This window comes from Gavialis gangeticus, unplaced genomic scaffold (assembly GCF_001723915.1).
Source record: "Gavialis gangeticus isolate Ggan-Ray unplaced genomic scaffold, GavGan_comp1, whole genome shotgun sequence".
Lineage (NCBI taxonomy): Eukaryota > Metazoa > Chordata > Crocodylia > Gavialidae > Gavialis > Gavialis gangeticus.
Window position 1 is genome coordinate 57,614,144 of NW_017728993.1, and position 5,840 is coordinate 57,619,983.

Here is a 5,840-nt window from a genome sequence, read left to right on the forward strand (position 1 = left end):
TCCAGTTGCCCATGTCCCTGGATAAGCCTCCAGAGCTGGCTGGGGCCCCATTCACCCCTGCCTCTGCCCCACGCCCTCCTTCAATGTGGGGGCCTCGATATGCCCACCCCCACAAGCCCCTTTTCCTTCATAGAGTAGACTGGTACTTGTCTGCTGTGCTGGGCAGCCAGTGATCCACACACCGGGCTGTGATCCTGGCTGCATGTGTGCCCCTCCCCATCCTGGCTGCAGCTGCCCAGATTCCCTTGTGGCCCTACCCACTTTCCCATGTTTGGGGGGGGGGGGCTGAGCCCCATTAGCCTTGGCCTTCCACTGCCTATGCCCCCCACCCCCCGAGGTGCTCGTGGCTCTGTCCTGTGCTTTGCTCCAGCTGGGCAGCACCTGTTGGCACCCCTTCTCTTTGGTGCCCAGGGCAATCGTCCCATTCGTTCCCCACTTTGCTAAAGCACTGATTGCAGCTACAGCTTTAACACTGAATTTCTTTAGAATCTCATGACTGGCCTGTTTCTACAGGTTGCTGTGCTTTAGTACTTCCTTTTGGAAGTACTAGCTAGCCATCATGTGTAGACCTGCATGATTGCTACGTTGCCATAGCGTACCGTACAGTGAGGTAGCACATCACTATGTCACCATAGGGCAACATGTAGACACACCCTGTGTAACACTTGTTACTTGCAACTTTGACTTCTATTTTACAGCAGTTTTCCAATCTGGGACAACAACCCAGACTTTTGAAATCTCAGTCTGGTGCTTTGCACTTTACAGGTTCTTAAGTGTGTTATATTCGTACTTATGCCGCTAGTTCTGCAAAATTGCATCCCTTACCCAATCAACTTCATGCTCTTTCATTGCTACTTACAAGTTTAAGTGTTTGCAGGATTGAGGCCTTGCTCTTTGCTCGGTTCTGTTTGCTGAATTCAGACCCAGGACTCATTTAGCTACAACAGAATGTTGCAAGTTTTCTGTTTGCAAATCTACAGCTCAAGGCCTTAATCTTACACCAGGATGCAGTCGGGCAGACTAGCAAGTGAGAGTTCTCTGCATGCTCACTTGCTAATCAGAAAAGTGTATTAGTCCAAAATTAATCTTCCATCCACAATTAGAGAGGCTCTGCTGTAGTAAGGAATCCATTTAACAGGGACAGGATTCCAGAGCAAAAATACATTGTAAACTAACACTGCCAGAAAGACCCTTATTGCAGCATTTCCTAACTGCATCCACTGAATTTCTCAACTTTAAACATTACACTAATAAGGTATGTTGCAAACAAAATTAACCAAATCAAATTTTAGTCCTCACCCCTTGGAGCAAGATTGTTATCCCCTTAAAATTCCCATCTTTTAGCTTCCCCCCACTGCAGGGAAGCTTTAGTTTAGAGGAAACCCATCTGTTTCTCATTAGTGGTGTCTCTGACTTACCCCTGCTCCTCTCCCTCTTTAAAAACAAACAAGGGCCTTAGGAAGCTGAATTCTGCTAGAAATTTTGCTGGGAGAAGTGCCCTCTAGGAGTAAAAGAGGTGCAAGTTTTAGCCCTTTGGCTTGCAAAAGGTATGCAAGAGAGTTTAATGCTTATGCCTGAGGTGTGGTACTAACTTGAAATCAAAAGCTTGTACCAAAATTTTGCTGGACAGCAGATCACTGGAAAGTTAGAGGCTACCCCAGCTCCTCTCCTACCTAAGCTGTGACTCAATTTTGTGCACCACTGAATGTGGTGGGAGCCATTCCTACCTGCTGTATACTGATACCCCTGGCTAGCCAGCTGTTGCTAGGCTAAAGGGTTAAGAACAGGGAATGGATAGAAACGTTAAATGCTTGTGGGTGCTGTGGGCTTCTTCTGGTTCTGTTTGCCCCTCCTCCCTTCTCAGGTCATCAGCTCCCCACTGTCCTACATGCGTCACTGACACATATTGCAGCTAAGCTTTTCAGTGCCAGATGGGGATTTTTTTTAATTGCCTTTCAGTGCAGCCCAGATAACTCTGCTGGCCTTTGCTGTCTTTGAAAACCAATTCAAAACCAGGGATCATCTACCCTTGACCTGGCAGCTTCTTCAAAGCCAGCCTTGGACTTCTGCAGATCTTTCAATATTTATTCATTACAAAGTAAATTGGGTGCATAGGCCTCAAACATGGGTCTCTGGGCATTTCATCAACGTTATACAGGAATCAAAAGGATAAAAATCAGCTGTTGGATGCACTCGGTCAGTGGCTACTACACCTGTTTAAATGGCTGAGTGATCTTCCCTCACATCAGATTGTATAATTAAATACATAGAGTAACATCTCACACTTCCATCAGGCAACAGTGTCAACTGCTGGGCCAGACAAATGATTCCAAGACCCTACTCATTACAGAAGAAAGGGGAGGGGTAAGGGAAGGGGCATGCTTCTTTCTTCTTCAAATTTACAAATTTAACTTTTTTTTACAAAAGCCATTTAATAGGCTTTCACTTTCTCTATTCCTGTGGTATTAATTTAGTCCTTCAAAGGAGACCTTCCTTCCATCGCTTTTGCATCCAACTCTTTACTAAAATATGACTCCATACACCCACAGCTACTAGCGGTGGAGATGGGATTAATTTGGGTAAGTGGCTTGCACAGCAAAGTGGAAGAAGGTACAGAGCTACCATTTGAAGGTGTGGGTTTTGATGCATGGTAGTTGTGAAAAGGGTAGGGTGTGTGCTTGTAGCAGGGGGGATAGCACTGGATACTGTTAGGTGATTTACTTTTTTTATTCTCTAGGTTTGTTTGAGTATTGCACAGTAACCTGAGGTATCTAGGTCATTTTGTGAATGAATATGATAGGAACTGCATCTATAGTTAAATTTTTGAGGACTGCAAATTGTAAGGAGATTCATTTTCATGCATCAAGGAACAAGCTAACCACCAGATGATCACAATATAGTCTAGGTAGCAGCAGTAGGGTGTGTTCTGCCTTCTGCAGAAGCACCTGGAATTGGTGACATTGGCTGGGTTTGTGTTTGTTTTCTAATTTGGCATCTCCCATTTAAAAAAATATAGTTATCTTGTAAAGTGGCTTAAAGGGTGGAAATATACAGCTCTGTAGACAATGGGGCTCTCCAGAGATGCAGGTGACCTGAGTTTCACGAACAGGACCTTGCTTTGTAGGCTGCGGATCTGAGTTTAGATTTGAATTGCCATACCAGGGTGAGTTAGCAGCCTCAAGGAAGGAAGACAAGGACTTATATTCCTCCCTCCCTCCCCCAGACTAAAAGGATATAGATATTCCAGATAGGTCCTATGCCTTAGGTGCTATATGTTCTCTAGCAGGCTCCATATGTACAGCTGTAGCAGCTGGCTTAAATGTCTTCCTCTCAAATGGGACATCTTGGTAAACAACACCAGTCAGTCCTGTAACTTGTTCTAGCTAAAATTACTCACTTGCGATGAGGAGGGCCAACCAGTCACGCAAATGAGAGAGGACTGGCTGATCTGTGCTCCCCACAAAAACAAAGTGTAACTGGAGGAGATGGAGGCAGAAGCATAAACAAGCTGAGCTGGCTGGCAAAAAAACAATTTACTGGGACTTCTCCACTAGAGAGCGCTGGGCTCTCACCAGCCAGGCCAGGCCTGTTTCAATTCCTGTAAACAACTCCTGAGCAGCTAAGTCTAGGACAGATGGGGGAGGAGGAATGAAGACTGAACAGGGCAGAGAGCATTACACAACAGAGCAAGGGACTGTTTTCCATGAAGCTGTTCTGTTCTGACATGTAACAAATGGGTATTTAAGTAGCAAAGGTTCCTGGAATTGGGGGTGAGGGGGTGGGAAGGGATCTTTTGAGACTTTTTTTTTTCTCCAAGGGGAATAAAAGGGAAGATATTAACTGTAATAAATATCAGGTGGGGTAGAGGGATCCCAGAACATTGAAAATCTTATGAATCAAATTTCCAGACTCTTGAACCAGAACCTATAACACAATGAGATGGATGGGGGAGGACTGAAGTTGTTTGTATGAGCAACCCAAGCTTGTTTGCAACTAACCACTTTGTACACTTCAGGGAAACTTGGGTACCCTCTCCATGCGTCTTCACTGCAGACCTGAGGGAAAGGAGCTGGAATACAGCCCTGGCCTTAATGCACCTTGCAATGACAGAAATCCCTGTTCACTGGGGTTATTTTTCCACTGTGACTTTCTTGCACCCAATATTGTAGTGAATGTGTTGGCTCATGGTTTGCCTGTCTTGAGTGTTTTTCCTCACGTCGGATCGGAAAAATGGACTAACTAGCTAAGCAATTAGAATCAAGTGACCAAATCTGAACTTGGCCTGTTTAATGCCTTTGTCTTGGCTTACATCGATAAAACAGGTCGCTTAGTATTCAGGTCTGAAAAGTTGGATGGGAATGGCAAGAAAGAGAGGTGAAATGGGGTTGTTGGGGAAGGAGAAGTAAGCAAATGCCAGAGGAATTCAGGCCATGTAGCGGTAGCCTCCAGGCCTGCCTCTCTCTCTGGTCCAGTACTAGCTATTAGTATGAAGGACAGTGTGTTCTTTGTTCTTCCCCCATGACTGGTTTGGCTGCAGCTTCCAACTAGCCATTGTAAGTGCTGTAACTTAAGTGATAGAAGTGTGTGCTGTTCAGCAGTATGGGGTCTGGACTCAAGGTCTGCTGCCACCCCAAGTGGGGCTGTCTATGCATATGCTGGGTTGGGGGTATTTGTTGCATCTCCACTGAAATGTGCTCTCTGGGCTGCAGGAAACAGCAGGCGAGGGAAGAAAGCAAGGTGGGGAGCATGTGGCCTGAGAAATGCTAGGCCATGCAGTATACCGGTTCCCTGTAACACTGCGCTGAAACAGTCTGTGGGAATCATTTTTTTTTTTTGTATTGCAGGTCAGATTAGCCAAGTCGCTTCTGAATCCTCTCCATGGAGCAACACTCAGTCATTAAAACACCATACATGGCACTACAACTGGCAAGTATCCTTCACCCCCAACTTTTCACTCTGGGGCTTCAGATACTCCATCGGCAGGCATCCTACGTGCAGGCCTGAGCCCAGAGCGGCTTGGGATTTGGATGCCCCCCGAGTCTCACTTGGCCTTAACCAAAAGCCCCAGAAGCAAACTAGGGAGGAGTCTCTTGTGGCCCTCATGCTGCGTGCAACATCGCTGGCACACTGTGCCAATGCTTCCCAGGAGGAACCTGGTCGGGGACAGAGTCCCCTTGCCAGAGAGACAAATGCCACGTGTCCCTGGAGGCTGGGGGGCATGGTGAGCTCCCGCAGGCGGTGGCAGCTCTGTTGGCAGTAGGAGTGTGGTGGCAGCAAGCGGGGAGTCCTGTTGGCGGTGGGGGAGTGGTGAGCGCTGACTGGCTGTCAGTGACCACCCTTAGATGCTGCTGGCAGCGGTGATCGCAGACAGCCTGCAGACGCCACTGGCGGTGTTGGGCAGGGGGGGGAATGGCGAGCAGCGACTGCCTACAGGTGCCACTGGCAGTGTTGGTGGTGCCTTTTCGCAGGGGGTGCACCACCACACTCAGGGGGTGCACATGCACCTGCTACACAATCACCAGCGGCCAGGGAGATGTCTAAGTTTGCAACTGGGGAGAAGGCAAGGCAGGGGGGGGCACCTCAGAGACAAGCCAGCCACCCTGAAGTGGCACCTGGCCCCACCTTGTGGAGGTGCCACCTTCGTGCCCCGGGAGCTGTGACAACAGCCCCTCACCGGCTGGGGGAAGCCGGGGCCGAGCGTGCCCTGCTTCGGGTGCAGGCCGGGGGCTCTTTGCCCCGAGGGTGACTTTAAAGGCTGAGGAGCCGGCCGGCCTCTTCCGGGCGGGGGAGGGAAGCCGGGCAGCCCCGCGAGCGCGGACGCACGGGCTGCGCGGGGCGGG